The sequence below is a fragment of the Emydura macquarii genome, unplaced genomic scaffold (genome assembly GCF_026122565.2).
Source record: "Emydura macquarii macquarii isolate MOO-44397 ecotype Brisbane River unplaced genomic scaffold, CSIRO-AGI_Emac_v2 contig_705, whole genome shotgun sequence".
Lineage (NCBI taxonomy): Eukaryota > Metazoa > Chordata > Testudines > Chelidae > Emydura > Emydura macquarii.
In genome coordinates this window covers 468,829-491,876 of record NW_027130842.1, presented here as the reverse complement: position 1 = coordinate 491,876, position 23,048 = coordinate 468,829, and positions in this window count along the sequence as shown.

Below are 23,048 nucleotides of genomic sequence, written 5' to 3'. Positions count from 1 at the left end.
CTAAGCAAACAGGGGCAGCTAACTGGGCAGTTTTGCAAGCGGGAGTAGGAGAATGGGAGGGTTGATACACTTCATTAACTTTCTGTAAACTAAAGACATTACCCCCCGCCCCACCAATAAAAACCAAACAACAATAAAAGAAAGAGCTGCAGGAATAAAAAGAGAATGCAGGCAGAAGACCAGCAACAGAGTGGGGGCTATCCAGTTTATTGCACTGAATGCAGCATGTCTGATTACCTGCCCTATGAGTGGGTGGCGTATGTGTGCATTCAGAGCAAGGAGCTTCTGGCCCTCAGAGACAGCGTACAGGCTTTGGAGACCAGGGTTGCTGAATTGGAGGAGCTAAGGAGGAGAGAGAGAGATACATAGATGAGACTTTCCGGGACACAGTAGAATGGTCCCACCCCTGGTCTGATAGCCTCCGTATTGTTCAGAAGGATGAAAGTCTCAGGGAAGGAAAACATCAAAGGGAAACAATCCCATAGTTGGGACTCTCCTTCCAGTTGATGTGGTATCCTCTCACACTGAGGATCTCTCCCAGGGAGGGAACTCCAGTTTTTAGGAAAAGACAGGTAATAGTAATGGGGGACTCAATCATTAGAAACAAAGATAGGTGGGGTTTATGATGACAGGGAGAACCGCATGGTGACTTGCCTGCCGGGTGTGAAGGTTGAGGATCTCCCGAGACATCTAGATAGACTTATATGTAGTGCTGGGAAGGAGCCGGTGGTCATGGTACATGTACGTAACAATGAGATAGGAAAAGATAGCAGAGAGGTCCTGGAGGCCAAATTTAGGCTGCTAGGTAAGAGATTGAAGTCCAGGACTTCCAAGATTGCATTCTCTGAAATGCTTGCAGTTCCACGCACAGGACCAGTTAGACAGGCAGAACTGTAGGGTCTCAATGTGTAGATGAGATGATGGTGCAGGGAGGAGGGGTTTAGATTTATTAGGAACTGGGGAACCTTTTGGGAAAGGGGGAGCCTATCCAGGAACAATGTGCTCCACAATGGAACCGGATTGCTGGCATGTAAAAAGGTCACAGAGCAGTTTTTAAACTAAGGGTTGGAGGGAAGCCAACAGGTGCAGAGGAGCATGTGGTTCAGACAGAGACATCCCTTAGTGGAGTATCTATTAATGGAGATTCTCTATATCCTGGTAAGAAGAAGAGGATGGAAGAGGATAAAATATGGGTAGGATCTGATGAGCAATAGTCAAATGAAAAAGAGTCTCTCATTCAATCATATAATGGCAGACAGCTAAAAAGTGACAATTTTTTTAAGTGCTTATATACAAATGCTAGAAGTCTAAATACTAAGATGCGTGAACTTAAGTGCCTCATATTAAATGAAGATATTGATATAATAGGCATCACAGAAACTTGGTGTAATGAGGATAATCAAAGGAACACATATACAAAATATACAATACCAGGGTACAAAATATACCAGAAGGACAGAATAGGTCATATTGGTGGGGGAGTGTCACTATATGTGAAAGAAAGCATAGAGTCAAATAAAATAAAAATCTTAAATGAACCAAACTGTACCATAGAATATCTATGGATAGTAATATCGTTCTTGAATAATAAGAATATAGCGGTAGACATTTATTACTGACCACCTGGCCAGAATGATGATAGTAACTGTGAAATGCCCAAGGAGATTAGAGAGGCTATAAAAATAAAAAAGTCAATAATAATGGGGGATTTCAACTATCCCCATATTGACCAGGTACATATCATCTCAGGAAGGGATGCAGAGATAAAGTTCTTGACACCTTAAATGACAGTTTCTTGGAGCAACTAGTCCTGGAATCCACAAGAGGAGGGGAAATTCGTGATTTAGTCCTAAATGGAGCATAGGAGCTGGTCCAAGAGGTGAATAGAGCTGAACCACTTGGTAGTAGTGACCATAACATAATAAAATTTAACATCCCTGTGGAGGAGAAACACCAAAGCAGCCCATCACGGTGTCATTTAATTTCAGAAAGGGGAACACAAACATGAGGAACTTAGTCAAAAAGAAATTAAAAGGTATAGTGCCAAAAGTGAAATCCCTGCAAGCTGCATGGAAACATTTTAAAGACACCATAATAGAGGCTCAATTTAAATGTATACTCCCCAAAAAACAGTAAGAGGACCAAAAAAGTGCCACTGTGGCTAAACTACAAAGTAAAAGAAGCAGTTAGAGGCAAAAAGGCATCCTTTAAAAAGTGGAAGTTAAATCCTATTGAGGAAAATAGAAAGGATCATAAACTCTGACAAATGAAGTGTAAAAATATCATTAGAAAGGCCAAAAAAGAATGTGAAGAACAGCTAGCCAAAGACGCAAAAAGTAACAGCAAAAATTTTTTTTAAATACATTAGAAGCAGGAAGCCTGCTGAACAACTAGTGGGGCCATTGGACAATTGAGATGCTAAAGGAGCACGCAAGGAAGATAAGGCTATTGAGGTAAAACTAAATGAATTCTTTGCATTGGTTTCCCATACCTGAGCCATTCTTTTTGTGTGACAAATCTGAGGAACTGTCCCAGATTGAGGTGTTGTTAGGAGGTGGTTTTGGAACAAATTGATAAATTAAACAGTAATAAGTTATCAGGACCAGATAGTTCCATCCAAGAGTTCTGAAGGAACTCAAATGTGAAATTGCAGAACTACTAACTGTGGTATGTAACCTATCATTTAAATCAGTGTCTGTACCCGATGACTGGCAGATAGCTAATGTGACACCAATTTTTTAAAAAGGCTCCGGAGGTGATCCCGGCAATTACAGGTCAGTAAGCTTAACTTCAGTATCAGGCAAATTGGTTAAAACTATAGTAAAGAACAGAATTATCAGACACATAGATGAATGTGATTTGTTGGGAAAGAGTCAACATGGTTTTTGATGGGGCATGATTTCCCTTTACAATCTACTAGAATTCTTTGAGGGGGTCAACAGGCATGTGGACAAGGGTGATCCAGTAGATTCAGCATACTTAGATTTTCAGAAAGCCTTTGACAAAGTTGCTCACCAAAGGCTGTTAAGCAAAGTAAGAGGTCATGGGATAATAGGGAAGGTCCTCTCCTGGATCAATAACTGGTTAAAAGATAAGAAACAAAGGGTAGGAATAAATGGTCAGTTTTCAGAACGGAGAGAGGTAAATAGTGTTGTCCCCCAAGGGTCTATACTGGAACCAGTACTGTTCAACGTATTAATAAATGCTCTGGAAAAAGGGGAAATAGTAACATGGCAAAATTTGCAGCTGATACAAAACCATCCAAAGCAGATTGCGAAAAGTTACAAAAGGATCTCACAAAACTGGTCAACAAAATGCCAGATGAAATTCAATGCTGATAAATGCAAAGTAATGCACATTAGAAAACAGAATCCCACATATACATATAAAATTATGGGGTCTAAATTTGCTGTTACCACTCAAGAAAAATATCTTGGAGTCACTGTGGATAATTCTCTGAAAACATCCACTCAATATGCAGTGGCAGTCAAAAAAAGCTAACAGAATGTTGGGAATCATTAGGAAAGGGATAGATAATAAAACAGAAAATATCGTATTGCCTCTTTATAAATCCATGGTATGCCCATAACTTGACTATTGCATGCAGATATGGTCACCTTATCTCAAAGAATTGTATATTGGTATTGGAAAAGGTACATAAAAGGGAAGAAAAAATGATTATGGGTATGGAAAAGCTTCCATAGGAAGAGAGATTAATAAGACTGGGACTTTTCAGTTTGGAAAAGAGACGACTAAGGGAGGATATGATAGAGCTCTATAAAAACATGACCGGTGTGGAGAAAGTAAATAAGGAAGTATTATTTACTCCATCTTATAACACAAAAACTAGGAGTCACCCAATGAAATTAACAGGCAGCAGGTTTAAAACGAACAAAGGGGAGTATTTCTTTACACAATGCACAGTCAACCTGTGGAACTCCTTGCCAGAGGATATTGTGAAGGCCAAGAATATAATGGACCTCTAAAAAGAACTAGATAAATTCATGGAGGATAGATCCATCAATGGCTATTAGCCAGGACAGGCAGGGATTGCTGTTTGCCAGAGGCTGGGAATGGCTAACAGGATGGAGCACTAGATGATTACCTGTTCTATTCATTCCTTCTGAAGCACCTAGCATTGGCCACTGTCAGAAGACAGGATACTGGGCTAGATGGGCCATTGGTCTGACCATTCTTATGTTCTTATATTCTTATATTTTATAAATGTTTGATTACATATGGTTGTACAATTGCAACAGGTGACTTGATTAAGGTGCTAATGAATTTGTATTAATTTGTCTTTAATTTTATACCAGCTACAAATTCTTAGTCACTTGGATCATTAGTGGGCTGGTGAGAAGTTCCAGAGTGGCTGCCCAGACGATGAATCTCCTTCTCTATTTATTCCCAGGGTGGACAACAATGGCAGTGGTGATACAAGCTTCACCACATTGCCTGACCAGCCCGGGGGTCGTAAGGTGGCTCGTTATCCCAGCCATTTGGAGCCTGGTCTAAAGCCCACTGTAGAGAATAGAAAGTCTTTTATTGACTTCAATGGTTTGTGGATCTTCAGTTCTTGGCCTCTGCTAAGGTTGAGTATTCCTGTGGATCTCATGAGATGCACAAATGATCAGTATGAGCTGGAGCGGCGTTAACTCATGATAACTTTCAGTTACCAGAGGCCTGGGCAAGATTTGAACTGGTAACATGGAGATGAGAGGTTCCTGAGCCCATTACAAATGCCCCAAGACATGCAGTCCCCTGGGTTTTGTTTATTCTTTTAAAGAATGATGACTTTTGATAAAGCAGACTGATGCTCTTTCCCCCCCCCCCCTTTACTGGAAATTATTCTTAAATTTTATAAAGCTATATTCAATAATGAACAACATTACTAATCCAATAGATTCCTTTATACTGCCAAAACATTTATCTCAACCATTAATTACAGTGAGGCCTTCCCCCAAATTCCAGTTAATTACAGAAACAAACGTGCTGTAAGCACCTTTCAGTACCCTCCGTAGACAGGAAGGAAGGCATGAATACAAATTCTTTGTTGTTCCATATGTTTAATATATCTTATGCATGTTAAGAATTATATTTTAACTTTGTAACTTAGTTTCAAAAACAAAAGTCAATTTGAAAAGAGTTGCTTTTGAATGTAAATCCACAGCAGAATCTTTTTTTATTGTAAGAAGAGAGTTACCCTAAAAGCTAATCTTTTAAGGGATATCTAGATAGGAAACTAATAGATACAGAAGCGAGGGGAAGTGTAGTCATTTGTATCCCGATTCCACAAAAAAAGATGCATGTATGTTTAACTTTATGAATGTGAATAGTGCCATTGAAGTTATTGGGACTATTCACGGGCCTAAGATAAACCCTATTGAAGTCAATCTTTTGATTGATTTCAGTGGGTTTAGACTATGTGTGTAAAGTCAATCGCCTGCATCAATCTTTGCAGGATCAGGGTGCAAATAACTTCACTTCCCCTCACCCAATTTCTAATTGTCTTAGTCTCTCTCCCCAGGTCTGACATTTATTTCATATACACCACATTAAAAAGGCTCTGCACCTCAGCTTCCGTCAATTCCCAAATGGAGATTCAAGCCAGCCTCTGAAGGCTTTAATCCTTTCCAAGGCTTGCCATAGCAGTTTGAACTCACGTTTTCCCTAGCAATGTCCTGTTTAATTTCTGACAGGCACAGGTATTGGACATTACCTGTCACAGCAGAATGTATAAAATCATTGCTGAGTTTTCACATAACCTAAGATATGCTCTTTTATAAAATGTACTTTGCCATTTCTGTTTTAGCACCTGAGGGGGCTGGGGATGGGATTCAAGATTATTCCTGTGGCAAACACAGAGTGGATCAAGTATCAGTTAACAATTGTCTCTGTTAAGGAGGTAATGTCAGGAGCTGGCAGGATCACACATTAGGAGGAAATATGGTTGTAATATTAATAAACACCTGTCTGGCATTACTGTACCTGCTGGAGTTCTCCCAGTAAGATAATTAATCACCTAAACCTGACAAAACAATCTTTTAAACCCCAATGAAGTGTACATTACAAGATCAGTCTGAACCTGCTCCAAAAACTGTGTTAAAAATACTGGAAACCCCAGACATAGGCTGTTATGTAAAGTAGAGCTGGCAGTTTCTACCACTCCCCATGAACTCATTCAAAACAGTACTGTGCTGAAGGACACATTATGCACAGTTGCAGCCATCCCCTAAAAAATGTCTGGGAGAGGGCATAGCAAGTCTTGAGAGCCATTTAACACCCATCTGGTGGAACTGCTTGCCTCATCATATATGTGAAGCATTTGGAGTTTTAAAATTCCGTGGAAAGCTATGGGAACAAATTCTGCTCTCAGTTGCATGGCTACAAGTTCCACTGGTTTCACATGGAACTGTATTCATATGACTGACAGCAAGATTTATCTCCATCTCCTCTAATTATTTTTAGTTGTATTTACAGTTGTGTATTGTATGTTTTAATGTGATGTGCACAGTGTATTGAGCAGAGCTGTACAAATGCATAAGTTATAGGTGTGCTCCATGTTTATCATCTTATTTAGATTCACTATTACAAAAAATGCCCATACTAAAGCTTGATAATTAGAATTGCAAGCATCCAACAGCATAAACACTTAAGGCAAATATATTAACTCTGCCAGGAAGCTTCCTTACATGACCAAATGGAGATAACCATTTCCCTCAGCCAGCAGACAATAAAAATGGAAAAACTCCAGAAAAACTTTCCCACCAAAAATCACACCCAGGGATATATCCTCATCTTTCCTCCAAAACTTCTACACAATGAATGCATGACATTATGCACTACAAAGTCCGGAGAGAGTATACTAAGACTATGTCAACACTACAAGCTTGGGGTGTGATTCCCCTGCTTTTGTGCATATCCTCATGGTAGCTCAATGAGAGCTGGTACTAGTGTAAGTAGTGGTGTAGCCACAGTAGCATGGGTAGCAGTAGCAGAGACAAGGCTGAGCCATGCTGAATATATACCCACCCTCTTCAGGTGAGTTTGTAATCAGCATGGCTCAACTGTGCCTCCACTGTCACTGCCCATGCTACAGCAGTTGCATTGCTATTTATGCTCATGCTAGCTCTCATTGAACTATGGCTAGCACGTGTACATAAGCAGGGGAATCACACCCCTAGCTCGTGGTGTAGATATTGCCTACGTGTACCACAAATATGTTTGTTTCCTCATGAGAGTCCATGCAAGCAGATTCCTAACATCTGCTACTAAAAATACTAACAATAGTTAAAAGCTGTGGGCCCTAATCTCTCAGGATATCTACCCAGATGTATGGGATTACTCACAGAGTGTAAAGTTAAGCAGATTCATAAGTGTCTGCAGGATCAGGGCCTAACTTTACTAACCACCTTTCTGAAACCTTGACTGCTGACACTATTAAATAAATAACAATAGCCAATCAGAGAACATTAAACCACGTTTCAGGGCTTAAACCAACTTCTAACTATTGGAGACCAAGATGAAACCTAATGTAGGGGTAGGGGCAGATTATCCTACATCAACCTACTGTGGGGCTCTCACACAGCTCCTCTGAAGCTTCTGGTAGAGATAGAATACTGGACTAGATGGACCTTAGGTCTGATCCAGTCTGGCACTTTCTATATTCCAATGCCTAATAAAATTCCAGTACGCTATCTAAAGATACATTTCTTTGATCAGATGGTCTCTAATCAGATAGAATACACTATGGGGCTTTTCTTCAGGCCAGAATGACTATAGTACGTCAATAAAACTATGTCTGGATCCTGCAAATCTTATGCAGTACATTTTAGCACAAGTGTGAGTGAAGACTATGCATGGGCACAATAAATATAAACACAATATAGTGTTTCTAAAATATGAGCACTATACACAACTCTCTGCACTGAGCAGGAAGTCTTAGGCCTCCTGGATACCCACTGCCTAATTCTCAAGAATACAGGGTAAAAAAAAGCGTGTGCAGAGAATCTGAGAACATGTGGTAAAATCCTAGTCACATTGAAGTCAATGGCAAAGCCCCCATCACTTCAGTGGGACCACCTGTTCATTCACGGTGTTAATGAGACCAAAAGCATGTAAATGAATGACTTAGAGTATTCTACATTGCAAACCTGCAGCACAGCCATGGCTGATCTGGGTCAGCTGTCTCAGGCTTGCAGGGCTCAGGCTGTGGGGCTACAAATTGCAGTGTAGATATTCAGGCTCAGGCTCTGAAATCCCACCAGTGGGGTGGGTGTCGGAGCCTGGGTTCTAGCCTGAGCTGGAACGTCTATCCTGCTATTTTAAGCCCTGCTGCCCAAGCCCCATGAACCTAAGCCAATTGACCCAGGCTCTAAGACCTGATCAGTGCCATGTGTTTTTCATTGTAGTGTAGACGTAACCTTAGCTACCCATTCCTTTCCTTGGCCTTCTTCCTTCTACTACACAGGAGTAACAGAGTAGCCACACAGCAGAGTTCTCATTAAAGCAGGATTGAGTTCATCTGTCTTCTTAGCATTTTTGTTTTACATTTAGCTTATCGTGCAGTGCTCTCCACTTGCTTGGTGCCTGTAGGTCCAAGCCCACAATAACTAACTCCTACTCATCTCCAGTATTGTAGTCTGCAGCCATTGTTACAGAGTAGTTTGTGATATTCAGGCACTGCAGTAGAACATTGTCTCAAGATCAATTTCCTTTAGCAACAAAGTCTTGGCTTTGCCTCAGTATTTATGAAGTGGTAGGAGGCCATTATCCATTGGAATTATCTCTTACGTATACTATGCACTGTAAAAATATTGCCCTCTATATGTGGTGTTATAAAGACATTTGGCTGAGTGACTAACTTCAGCCACCCAAGAAGAGCAATAAATCCAGTAATCCTGAGAAATCCATAACACAGACTGTGTTTGCTTATAATGTGTAATAGATTTTATAAAAAACAAAATCAGGAAAACAATTAGATTATGTATTTATTATCCTTAATTGATATGAGCATGACATAAATCACAGAGTTAGAAAGTTATATTTGTGTCTAGAATGGAAATTCATTTTATAATAGCATAGGTAGCAACGTATGTTATTTTGCTGAAATATTTACCTATTGTACAAGTTCTAGGACAATCTTAAACTTGCAACTGGTGTCATATAGTACTGTGTATATACTGTGCATGTGAACTTGTAGGATGTGCAAAATGAATGTAACAGGTATCAATTAGAAATAGATCTTGGTGCAGATTCGTGGTGGTAGCTGAGGAGTGCTTCGTGTAATTGGGGCTTGGAGTGGGAAGACGTACAAAGGTTACTTTGCAACCTGAATTCTGGTATTTCCTAACTTTGAGTGCTTGACTTCACAACCACGATGCTTTTTAAACATCTTTTGTGCATAATATAGCCTTTATCCTACTGTACTTGGAACACGGCTTTGCTGACTAACTGTGCTAACTTACTGATGTTATCCCAGTCCTTACTAATATTTACTCTCTCCCCTCCCCTTCAGGAAATTAAGTTATAAGTTCCTATGAGCAGGGATCATTACTGTGAAGCACCTAGCAAGCGTTTAGGTAAATAATTATTTTATTTTGTAAAATAATAATAATAATTCTTACCATGAATAATAGTTCAGCACTGAGTCATTCACTTGGTGGACACTGAATTTTTTTTTAAAAAAAGCTGAAATTCTGAAAAATAATAACTTTAAGAAAATGCGAACGCAGATTTAAATTCAATGTCAACGCTCGCAAAGTAAGTGTGCACAAATCCATGGAAGTGAATGGAGTTACATAAGGGTTGAACTAGGTCCCCAGTGTCTAATGAGTACCCCATTGGCAAATACCTATTTAATTTAGCAATTTTTTCAAAATGGAAGAAAGAAAAAATGGGAAAATTAAGATTATGACAATGACCGAATTCCAAACTGGAAGGAAGAAAGAATCACTGTAGAATCAGAAACTTCTTGATCTAGATAATCTAAGAAAAATGAGCTGCAAATATTGCACTGAAAAAATCAGAAACAAGTTTGCCTTAGAAAAAGGATTGTTCTGGTGGCGTGGCAAAAAGGCTCATTTGAGTGACTACAGAGGACAAAACATATATGTTTTTCATTTCATTTGCAGAGAACACAATCTATTATTGACCAAGGATTTGTTTCTATTGACATGGAACATGCCTACTTGGCTTGCCCTTCCAGCGAATGACACTTATAGCATTCTGCCCTGTCTTAGTTGAATGTACTGAGGGTGGTGGAAAGAGGAAGACCCCACTCCTCCCTTAGGGCAGCTTTGCAGAACCAGCACAAAAGATACGGACCACAGGCTTCTCTAAGAACTGTTGTGAAATTTGCTAGTACTTCCTGACTCCTAAGAGTATGCGGTCAACCAGTTCTGAGGTATGACCAGGCTCTTGGTCACCGTATAGTGTCATCAGCGGTTGAGACATTGCTCATTTTTGGAGCAGCACTTTTCCCCTTTGTCCCTTGGGGGGAGGGAGGGCTCTGAGTCATTGCTAGTCCCCTTAGTCATTGCTACTCAGGAACCCTCCACTGAGCTGCTACTAGTCTGCTCCCACTGTGCACCTCAGATTGGTAAAGACAGCATAATGCCCTTAGTGTGTTAAATTCCTGGCAGAAAATGTATCTCCACTGACCTAGCAGGAATGTAGAGAAAAGGCTTGCTTGCATCCACAATTAAATATAGCAACAACAACAAACCAAAAATGCAAACCTAGAGCTAATAAATTCCTCTCAATTATTATTTGCCTGAGGCCTTCATACCTAAATCAATATGAACACAGACAGGAAACGGTACCCAGAAAAAGGAAAGTAGGACTACCACTAGAGAAGAGAAGTAGATATCAGTCCTCAAAAATCATAACATAATCCCTAGTAATAGTGCACTGAGTAGAACACAGTCCAAACATTGTCACGTTAGTTTTTCCCTCCTGACAGCCTAAGCAAGGGCACTTGCATGTCAATTTCACACTGTACTTTAATTAAGCCAGATAGTTTCTAGATACAGCCATGAATCAAAGAAGATGAGGGTTGGAAGGGACCTCCGAAGGTCATCTAGTCCAACCCTTTGCAATAAAAAGAGTCAGAGAGCTTGTTTGAGAAATCACCAAGGGAGTATCTATAATACTTAACACAGATAAAAGATAGGAAGGTAACCGTATCCAAATTATTATTAAATTTAAGGTCATCTGAGTGAACAGTGCTCCACCAGCATTTTTAGATGGAGCAAGAAGTCTCTTGGGAGTAATGGGCTCAAAGACAGGCATTAGTGGATGTCTGAAATTTTCATCACACCTGTGCATATTAGCAGAACAAGATATCAACCCATATTAGGCCACAGTATCCTGTGTAACTTGCACACAGCATGTAATGCCATCTCTAATTCATACTGTAGCTTCCAGTAAGCATTTTTGTTCTACTGTATTTAAAATCAGTCATAGGGTTGTTGCTCCTGATTAGGAAAGCAACAGAAAAGTTGTCCGTGACTAGGTTGCGTTAGAGAGGGACTATGTGAGATATGGGATTGGCGGGGTTTCCACTGTCGTGGACTTCAGCCAGAAAGGCAAGGATTATCACTACTAATACAGCACAGGACTCTGGGATGGTCTATCAGCAGGGGCAGAAGAAAATGTAATCCAAATTTTAAATGCTAAATGGGCATTAAAATGGCATGACAGCTTCTGAAAAGACTGGGCAGAAGCGCTACTCGATGTAGCCTTTTGAAGCCTCAGCTAAACTGTCTCTTCTCTACAGCTCATGCTTTGAAAGCATGAGATGAACATTTAACATTTGGATCTTTAGTTTGAAGTGGATGCATAGACCCCTGGAACTCCGCTCCCCAAAGCCCCCAGACTGTAGCACTCGGGAAGAAGAAAGCTTTTACCAATAATATTTATTCCTAAATGAAATATCTTTATATTTATATACCACAAGGCCAGATCCTCAGCTGACATAAATCAGCACAGCTCCCTTGAACCAATGAAGTCACATGAATTTACACCATCTGAGGATCTGGCCCATTGAGTTCATATGTGTGGAAAAAGAAAATTATAATGTTAGCTGAGACAAAGGGTTAGCAGATGCTGAGGGACATTGACATTAAGAAAAGCTAGAGTAATAGTAACCATGTGAGTGAAGATTCTCAAATCTATGAAGGATTCCTAGCACACAAGATCAAACTCATCTGAAGTCTTCCTAAAAGCTCCTTCACCTGGGTATCATCTTGGATACCTCGCTGGGGAAGGTTTTTTTTCCCTTGGAAAGTCTTCAGGGTCTGCAAAAAATGTCTTCACGGCACCACATTTCTATTTGGAGACTCAGTTTATTTGCTCCTCAGAGAGCTTGAAGAGATAGCACGCTGAATACACATATGTACATCTACATCACTATGTCAATAAACAAATTGCCATTCACTGACTCAGGTAAAAACCCTGTCAGTAAAATATTACAGTCAATTTTCTGAATTCAGCTAACAACTGCTGGTGTTCGTGTAAAAAATAAATAAATAAAACCAATTCATGTGTTGAGGACATAAAAACTTTCATTAAGGGATGCCAGACGGGCCAGAAATAGGCTCTTCACCTGCCAGAGGAAGAATAAACTTGGAATGGACCTTTACTACACACAAGGCGAACTGCTTTATTTTCTCTGGTTAATCCAAGTATACAAGGTCTGCCCGTGTTGACAAAATGCTACAACTAGCACCCTCCTGGCAGTGCTATTAAAGAACTCCCATTGTTTTGTTAGACGTTAGTGGTAGCCTGCACGCTGAAAGGTGATTTTAAAAGCAGCAAGAAAGTTAATTGTAGTTAGGAAATTTTAACTGAGGCTGATTAGAGGAAACAACAAAATATAATGACTGCTAAACTTTTCTTGTTGTTTAATTTAGACCTGTAATGTACTCCCCAAATCATTACATGGCTCCACTCAGCAGTCCGGGTTTTTCATTTGAAATTCATTAAATGTTTTTGTGTCTGATTTTTTTGCTTTTCTAAAAAGTTTTATGGTCACAGCTGCAATAGTTATGGCGAGGTTTATAGTGCGTTGCCCATCAATAGCCCCACATGTCCAGTACAGTTTGTTTGATACCATACTTTTTACAGACGTGGAACAGTTCTTGAGGTGTGCTTATAAAGCTGCCAGTAAATGTACCAGCTGTACTCATAAACTTACATTAGCAGCCTCATTCTGGCTGCCTTACAAAAAGTCAATAGCAATAAATCTGAGGTCAGTCCATATATGTACTTTAAAGTATTTTTTTACACTTCTGAAAAGAAAATATAAAATTTTCTAAGCTTTTTAAGTAGGTTATATGTGATCTTGAGAAGAACTAGAATACGGCAGGGTGAATAAACAGCATTTTAGGAGTCCCATTTTCTTTGTATGTAATTCCTTATGCTGCATAAATACAGCTGTTGCAACAGTTTACCCATTTGGAGAGATGGTGCATATTTATAGAAAATTGTAAGAAAATTTTATTTTTTCCCTTGTAATTATTGCAGCTGCAACAAGCATAAGGAACTTCTTGCAAAGAAATGCAAGGCTGAGAATGCCTGAGCTACCCCGCCTATGTATTCTCCGCACACAGTGTGTTATAACAGCTTATGCATGAATGGTAAAGTGAGGAGGCACACATAGCCGCACAGTACAATACAATGCACAGTTCTTGAATGGTGTCCCTCACAGTTGTGCAAGTACATCTTTTACTGTTTATTTCACCTTTTAAAAATGCATCCAGATCCCATATGCTGGAACCATAACGAATCATATACATGAAATAAATAAATGATGTTCAATTATCAGTTTTTGCAAAATGCAGAATAAAAAATACCTTTTATTTTGGGGCAAATGAAACTGGCTTCTGCTAGATCAGACTGGAACTGTCACTCATGCCCCAGGAATGTCCAGTCACCCTAAAATAATGACATTTACACTGAGAAGGAGACTTGGAATTCAACAGATTATGGGAGAGGCTATCCTTAACAGTGCTGTATACTAGAAATGCGAATGCATTCTCTTGGATTTTTTTTTAACTATGCTTAACATTTATTAGCCAATGAAAAAAGTGTTCCAAGGATTGACAGAGTTCAAAGCTGCCTGTGAACCTGCTTTCAAGTGGCTCTCATGATGTTCTCTGACCAATAACTCTCAGACCAATAACTCTCTGACCAATAACTCTCACTTCCTGCTTGGTGTTTTAGCTTTTCCCCCTTGAATTCACGCACTGCAGCCTAATGGCTACAGCGCTCACTGTGAGAGGATCCCTCTGTCCATACTAGAGCTGAGCAAATAATATATTTTGGGGACTAGGGGCCAAACTGAAAAATAAAATAATAATTTTTTGTTCGATTTGAACCTAAACTAATTTTTTCCCCAAAAATGTTCATTGAATTGAAAAACTTGGTTTATTGTTTTGTTTCAGATAAATGGAGACATTTTGCTCAACTATAAACCTCTTTATTTCTGAGTGTTTTGTTTCAGCCATTTGAATGTTTTTCATGTTTTTTTGTGTGTGGTTTTTATTTTTAAATCAGCCAGATCTGAACATGAAATGTCATTTTAAAATGAAAACGTAGTTTTGGATGAAACTATTGTCAGATTCATCCTGAATTTGTGATTAGTTTCAAAGAAATTGATTTTTTTTTGGTAAAAATGCCATTTGTCCAATTTTTTTTTGATGAGCTCTAGTGCATACCTCTTGACTAAGATTGGAAAGAGTAGTTTTGAGAGAAACTCTTTACCCTTCATCACTTCTCCCTAGAGCTAACAGGGATTTCTATCCTTTGGGGACAGCTGCATGAAATTGTACACTTCCCAGTAATCTTAAAAAAAATTAGATTAATTAAAAAAGAAAGAAAAGAGAATTAAAAGAAAGAAACAATTTTCTTAACATCTCCAGATTTACCCTTCTCATAAGCTAACCTAGAGATGAGAGTCTCAACTTAGACACAGAGGAAGACCAGAAAAGTGACAAGCTTACATCCTTTTAAATCTCTCCAACCACACTGGCACACCTGAAAGCACTTTGCTGCTGTCTAGAGACCAGTTCCCCATGTTTTCCTGTCTTCAGGACTCATTTTTCAAGTCTCTTTCTGAGAGTCAGCTTGCATGTCTGGACATACTATCCCTGGATCCCCATGTATTTCTCAGGGGTTAGAGTCCATTAATGAATCAGGGGGAGGTTTCATTAGCATTTACACAAAGGAATCTGAACAGGAGCTCTGTATGGGAGGAAGACTACATGACTATTTTCTTCCGACTATGATGGGAGTTTCCCTTAGCCTCCTTATCTCCAAGGTTGGTATATAAAAAGCATGGTGATCTTCATTTCTTTAGAATAAGTACAGTGTTGCACTATTGCTCTGTACCACTGTTCCTTAAAGGAGCCAGTTTGTCACACCCTTCAGCTAAATATACCCAGTCTCCATCTCTGGTGAACACAGACTCTTTTCACTGCAAAAAAAGGATTTTTTTTAAACAGCCAAATAACTAATGTACAAGGTAAATAAGTGAGGACAAACCAGGGTGGACATATAGTGATGACCTTTCCTACCTACATCATGGTAAAAACTACCTGAGCCGTGTCTCCATGAGGATTTTGCAGTGAGGTAGTTAACTCATGTTAGTTATCTCCCTGTAGAAATACACCTTTTTTGGCAGTGAAGACATAGCCAGAGATAGCTTGGAGATAGCCCTTTTAAAATTTCTTTTATTAATTTCTCTTACCATAAAATATAAATTATTGTCAGCCCCTAGATCTTCAGGCCCAATCCTAAATCATCTTTATCCTGACACAGAGCATCATGCCCTATTCTTCTTCCTCCTCCCCATCCCAGAATTTTCTTTCCTAACTCACATTTGTTAAAAATAAAGTATGGTAACTATCTGGTGGTAGATATTGAAATGTATCAAAATAAAGATATTTTTAAAACATATGTGCTAAGTGCAGCCATCCCACGTTCTGGGAGCCCCTTCCAGTATTTAAAACAGCCCGATAATCAACAGTTGCAGTGAACAGCTAAAATACACTTCTGGCCATCCATTCAATCATAACTCATTCCTTCCCCATAGCTAGTAAATCATGGAAATTCATTTTGCAGGATCTTGGGAGCCAAGCTGACCTGAGCACATGGAAACAAGCAGCTATGCTGCCAGCCAAGTGATCTGTGTCAAGGAGAAGGTCTCAACCTACAGATTCTGAGGGATTTGCAGCAGAGATTGTGCTCAGTTTACAGGGGAAGGGTGCCTCACAGCTAATCCAGCCACCCGATGACCTACATTCATTTCTTGAATGTCAGGGAGGGAAGCCATTTTTTCATGCTTCCAAATAAAATAGGAAAATGCTACAAATGACTCCTATTGTAATGTAATACTAAACTATATTACACTGTTCAGCCACTAGGTGGGACTGTGTGTAAAATATCTTATTTAAAGCTAACCTTAGCCATACTTGGCAGAGCATTAAAGGATCTTATGATGAATACAACTGATGTGTATAAGCAAATTCCGCGGCCAGTCTGGTACAGAAATACATGACATGGTGTCAGAAGTAAACTAAGAACAGAAACAGAAAGAAAACAGCAACAAAGATTGCAGAATCTCATCAACATACCACCCTTCAATGCCCCTTGGACCTTCAGCTTTGACAAACTTTCACAATGGACAGACTAGAAGCAGTATTTTGCATAGCAAATAAACTCTGTCATGAAGCATGGCATCACACTCAACTACCTGTGAGTTCGAAGATGACATAAAGCGGAGGCTGTGCATGCATACAGACTAGTATCAGAAGAGAGACTACACCAGCTACAAGAAGCAACCTTGACAGATATCAGCTTCAGGAAATTCTAAGTTACATTAGGAATGGCTGGCCCAAGTATCTAAAAGACAATAAGGATGTGACAAGAGACCACTTTGCCGTGCATAGACAATTAATTGAGTCCAATTGTCTCATGAGTAAAGGCAATTACATCATAATTCCAAATGACATGAGAGGAGAAATCTTGAACCTCATTCACAAAGGACATCAAGGATTAACTAAATGCTGTGAATGAGGCAGCTAGTCAGTGTGGTGGCTGGGCATCAGCAAGGATATAAAGAATAAAGTATCTGTATGTGAACATTACAGAATTAACAGACCAACATAACATAAAGAACCTTTAATAACAACACCTTCACCAGACTGACCTTGGAAGAAGAGATTAGCTGCAGGTTTATGCAAATTCAGAGGACATCATTACCTGGTTGTCGTGGATTATTTTTCCAGGTATATAAGAATAATGTACTTGAAAGACATAACATGGTATTGAGAACCTGAAGTGCACTTTTGCTCATTTCAGTAGTTCAGAACAACTAGTGATGGACACTGGACCACAATTCACTGCAGCAGAATTTAAATCCTTCCAAATGAAAAATGATTTTGATTATATTACTAGCAGCCCACACTACCCACAAGTGAATGGAGAGGCTGAGAGAGCTGTACAGAAAGCCAAGAAAATCCTAGAGCAGGAATTTCCAGTCTTTGGTCTTTCTGAGTTACAGATCAAGACCAATAGTGGCTACTGGATATAGTCCAGCACAATTCCTGATGGGAAGACAACTCAGAACTACTATTCCAACTTTGGACAAGAACCTATTTCCAAAGTGGCCAGACATGACGACAGTAGACAAATATGATAAAAAGGCTAAACGAGCTTATGAACACTTTTGAACAGATATGGTGACTGAGTTTGTGTCAAATTCGATGGAGAAAAAGGATGGACAACTCCAGCTGTCATAAAGAAAAATAATTCAGTACCAGACTAACAGTGGCAAGTTCAACAGAAACTATCGACCTCTACAGTTTGCACCTCACAAAGAACGATCAATGGAGCAAACTCTGCAGAACATGAAGAAGAAGAATCAAGGATTCTAACCACAACCAGTCACTGCAACTAATAGACAGCAAGATGACCAAGTTGTTACATGTTTGGGTCATGTAATTAGAAAATCAGTATGATTCAGAGACACTTAACAGACAGATATGTACTGAACTTCAAAGACAGCATGATAGTGTAAATATTGTAAATGGTAGGAATGGAGAACTTAAAGGGAGAGATGTAATGGGATGCTAAACTGTATTATATTGTTCAGCCAATAGGTGGCGCTGTGTGTAAGAAACCTTGTTAAAAGCAAACCTGAGCCATACCTGGCAGAGCATTAAGGGATTTTTTGATGAACACATCTGGCGTGTATAAGCAAGCTCTGTAGCCACTTCATAGCTGATACAGAAGTACATGACACCCGTCTTTTTCCTTTTCCTTGCAAACTAAATGTGTCTCAAGCTTTAGAAAACATTGGTAAGTTTATGTTAGTTCAAATCATTGCAAAAGATATAGATGTTAATTGACTGCCTGCATTAACAGTGTATGAGAGATGGCAGATGTTTGTTGCTTTTCTCTGTCACCTTTCTATTTCTTCTCAGTGTTAAAAAGTGGCATGACAAATGGTTTCATGAGGCAGAAATTCACAGCCTAGAAGTGCAGAGCACCAAGCCATGCTCTAACAATTGAAAGAGCAATCCTAACATTGCTTTTTTCAGCCCAACTATAATGACAGAAAGAATCTGCACTGTTTCTTTCTTTTTGGTTCACAGTTTTAACGTTAACCTCCATTTACTTCCATTTCTCCTGGATTGAAGAGATTTGATTGAGGTGTTGAGCGAGAAGTTTCCTATCTTCTTGATGGTGCATTGTTGTTCTAGGACCTGTTATAGTATTTTAAGGAAATGCAATACAAACTTAATATATGTGATATAAAAGGGGCAGAATCTAGAAAGAGACTGTATGCCACTAAACTTGCATCTGTAACACAGTTTAATATAAAAATGAAATCTGTTAGTAAAGCTTCCCTAGAAAATCACACAGCATTAATGGCTTAATATGCTGTGTTATTAGTTTAGGCATAACATAACTGTGACTTGATCTATTAAGTATAGTAAATGAATCAGGGTCTGATACATGATTCATAAAAGCAAATTAAACATTTCTCTTTTCTTATAAAATAATAGTTTTTTTATCCCCTTGTGTCTCATAATAGAAAGGTCATCAGCAATGCAAGGTGCTGATGACTCGTATTCCTAGTTTAACTGGGCTTTCTAAATGCTTATGTGGTGTGCAAATTAGCCGCTGAACAGCAGCCAGTGGTGCCAGGTCAACAGTGCATGGGATGTCAAAAGGGACTGAATGTTAGAAATGGGATTACTGTCTTAAAATAGACAAACTACCCGAATCGTAAAGTGACTTCAGGAGAACTCTTTAACTGATACTGCTGGGGACTGAGGTGCAAACTTCTGAAAGGTCCAAACCTTAATCCAGAAAATAGCAATGTTATGAGATTTAGTAATGTTAATGGAGCTGACCATCAACTGCTCTGCTCTCTTTTCATGGCACTGCTTGATCACAGTACATGAATATTGTCTCTGTGGAATCATTAGGTTTACATTGCTCATGTCTGAGGAGTCAAATGCTGAAGAACCCAATCAATTGTATTAGATTTGAACAGCTTTGTTTTGTGGGGAAGAAGAGAACTCTGAAACAAGAATAGATGTGGAGAACTTGAAAAATGAACACCACATTTTTATAATTCTGTCTGTCAAAAACATTAGAAAGACATAGCCAATTAGCTACCAGCCCAAAGTTTAGATCTCGTAAAAAGAAACAAAACAGGTTTACAAAATCTAACATGAAACAAAAAGATTTTCCTTGTTTCTCATTATTTCACTGAAAACAATTCTGAGGCACCCATTACAACCATCAAGATATTATTTTAAATAAGAGTGAACATTACCAGAATCAACTTGTTTTGAAACCTGGGCTTGCTTATACGCGCACACATATATGCACGAATGCAGTAGAAAGTCAGAGTATGTCTGTTCTGCAATAAAACACCCACAGCTGGCTCCTGTCAGCTGACTCAGGCCTGTGAAGCTTGGGCTATAAAATTGCAGTGTAGACATCCAAGCCTGGTCTCTGGGACCCTGCAAGGGGGGAGGCTTCCAAAGCCCAGGATCCAGCCTGAGCCCAGATGTCTACACTGCAATTTTATAGACCGGCAGCCCAAATCTCATGAGTTCGAGTCAGCTGACATGGGCCAGCCACAGGTGTTTAATTTAGGTGTAGACATATCTTAAAGACCTACAATTTCAAATGTGGCCAATAATTTTGGGTGTTCAGTATGAGACACTTCTTGGAGTCTTAACTTTGGCACCCAATATCAGTAGCCATTTTGGAAAATCTTGACCTTAATATTTTTAAGAAGATTCACTTAACTTGACTTAAGCTTTGTCTTTACTGAGTCCAGTTCATTGTTACTACTGACTTATTAACTTTTTCTCATGTAACTTTTGCTACAGTGGATCTATGATTTCTAATTATGACATAATCAGGAAAACATTTTACTTTTTTTTTTGGTTCTGTTGGCAAGAAAATGCTCCCAGTCTGAGAGGAAAAGATAACACAAACTAACCCAGACTTGGCTCATTATATTTGCTAATGTAAAGTGAGGGATGAATTCTGTACATTGAACTGTTTCTAAAAATGTGGGGTTTGTAGTGAGGTTTTTTTTGGTTTTCATTTTTTGGAACAGCACCTGCAACCATTTTTCAGTCTCTTTCATAAAATAAATATTGTGTTCTGTTTTGATATCTGAAATATTGTATTGTTTTTCAGTTTGGATACTTATAGCTTTACATGTCACTACATCTTATCCAATGCCACATTGTCAAAATCAAAGAGATATCACTATAGTGGCTCATTGGTAGTAAATAAATTATTTGGTTTTAACTCTATGTAAAAGTTTAAGTCAAAATTCCTGACTCTCGTGTGTTTGGAGTGAAAGAGGAAATATACCGGGACCCTGTCTCACTTTTAGCACATCCACACAGGATGGCAGAATATGGAGCTAATGCTCTTTTTTATTGTTTGGACAAGGTGGAATGTCTGACTACTGAGTCTAGTAACATGGTCAGGTGGGTTGAGTTCAAGGCCAGTCTTTGACCCCTTGCTCACATGGTGCAGTTCAGCAGTGTATTATTGGCAGTTTATATTGCCCTTACAGAGAGGGAGCCCCGGAGACTGGAGCCCTCTGCTTCTCCCCTTCCCTCAACACCTCATCATCAGAAAAACAGAGTTTTCCCCTTACTTGGTGGGAAAAGTCATTTTTAGAACAATATGTCTGGAGGTTTGGCTGTCACCAATCAGAATTTGGGAAGAATGGAAAGCCCACAGTTCAAAAACTCTGGCTCAAGCTCCCTTGATCCCTGGGACTGGATCAGGTCAGCAGACTCAGGCTCATGGAGCTCAGGCTGCGGGCTAGAAATTGCCGTTTAGACAATCAGGCTCAGGCTGGAGCTTGTGGTCTGGGACCCTGTGACGGAGGAAGGTCCAAGAGCCTGGACTTCAGCCTTAACCTGAACATCTACACAGCAATTTTATAGCCCCACAGCCCAAGCCCATGTCAGTGGTCAGCTGCGGGTGTTTAATTACTGTGTAGACATACCCCTTGTATCTACACAAAAATCACACACCCAAGGTATCAGGACTCTGTGGGGCTGGATGGGCCAAACCCGAGTAAAGCTGGGGTCCAGGGTTCACAAGCCCTATTGCTTTGCAGTGTAGATGCAGTCCCACTGGACTCGTGAAGTCTGTGATATGGGTGGTTGGACTCATTCTTGCATAATGCAGCGTAGGCACTGGAACCCCAAATTGGGACCCAGGGTTCAACAATTCCTAACCTGGGGATGCAAATGAATGTAGACGCTCAAGCCCTAGGTTAACAAACCCAGGGTCTGCTAACTTGAGTCCTACTAACCCTGGGCTTACATTGCAGTGTAGACATACCCATAGGCAGAACTGTTGCCTGTTTTTTTTTTTTTTTTCCTCCAAATTTACCCAACCATAACATCATTTTATTTACAGGAACACTGAATAGAAAGAACATGAAGAGATCACCATGACTGTTTTACCTTTAATCTACCTGTGAGTCTGATATCTCCCTCCGCCTCTTTAAATAGGACCAGGTTTCGAAATATATTAGGAGCTTATATTGTCACTGAGCCCATTTTCAGCACAAGCCTGCAAATTTCTTTATCATTGTTCCTTCATGTCATTCCAGAAGAATGTGTGGTGCACTTGACATCAGTTTTTCTAGGGCTTCACCCTTAACAATCATGGTTGGTGATAAAACATTGGTTGGCAAGTAATACCCTGACAGTCACTGCTGTCTCATATCCACTCTCTTTCATTAAGGAGGCTTTGGGGGGAAATACTAATTTTCAGAAAAAAATTAATAGAAGTGGAGGTTTGGCAAAAATAAATGTTATATCAGGAGCAGACTTTGCCAACCATAATGTTTTCTCAGGAGCAGAACTTGGCAAAACGAATGTTTTATCAGGAGTGGAGGGTTGGAAAAAGTAAAATTTTATCAGAAGCAGAGACATACAGAAAATGCTTTTTTATCAGTAACAGGGACTGCGGCAATTTAATCAGGAGAAAAGCTTGCTGAAAGTGGAGTTTGATCAGGAGTTTTGCTTGAGGAAAATAACGTTTCATGAGTGAGAAGGACTTTCCAAAAATACTGTTTTATTAGGGGGAGGAGATTGGTGAAAATAGCATTTTATCAAAATGAAGGGAGTAAAGGAAGGATAGATTTAGTGACACTAGTGTGTTAATAGCTCTTACCTTCCAATGGCTAGGAACTTTGTTCCCGAGAACACATTACTTGCACACAAAGCACTTGCCCTAGCTAAAATGCTGATTTGGACAAGCTGTGCTGCTGACAAAATGTTATTTTTGGCAAGTCCAACTCCTAAAGAAATATTTTTAGAAACCTGGCTTCAAAGGGAAGATGTGCAAATTGACTGTAATATCTGCAGCAGAGTCAGGTACATCTTTGAGTCAGATTTCTAGTTGTTCCCAATACGGTGTTAATTGTGAATGCCTAGAGTAGCCAGTAGGTGGGCTTAGAGGAGGGAGGTATGAGTGCA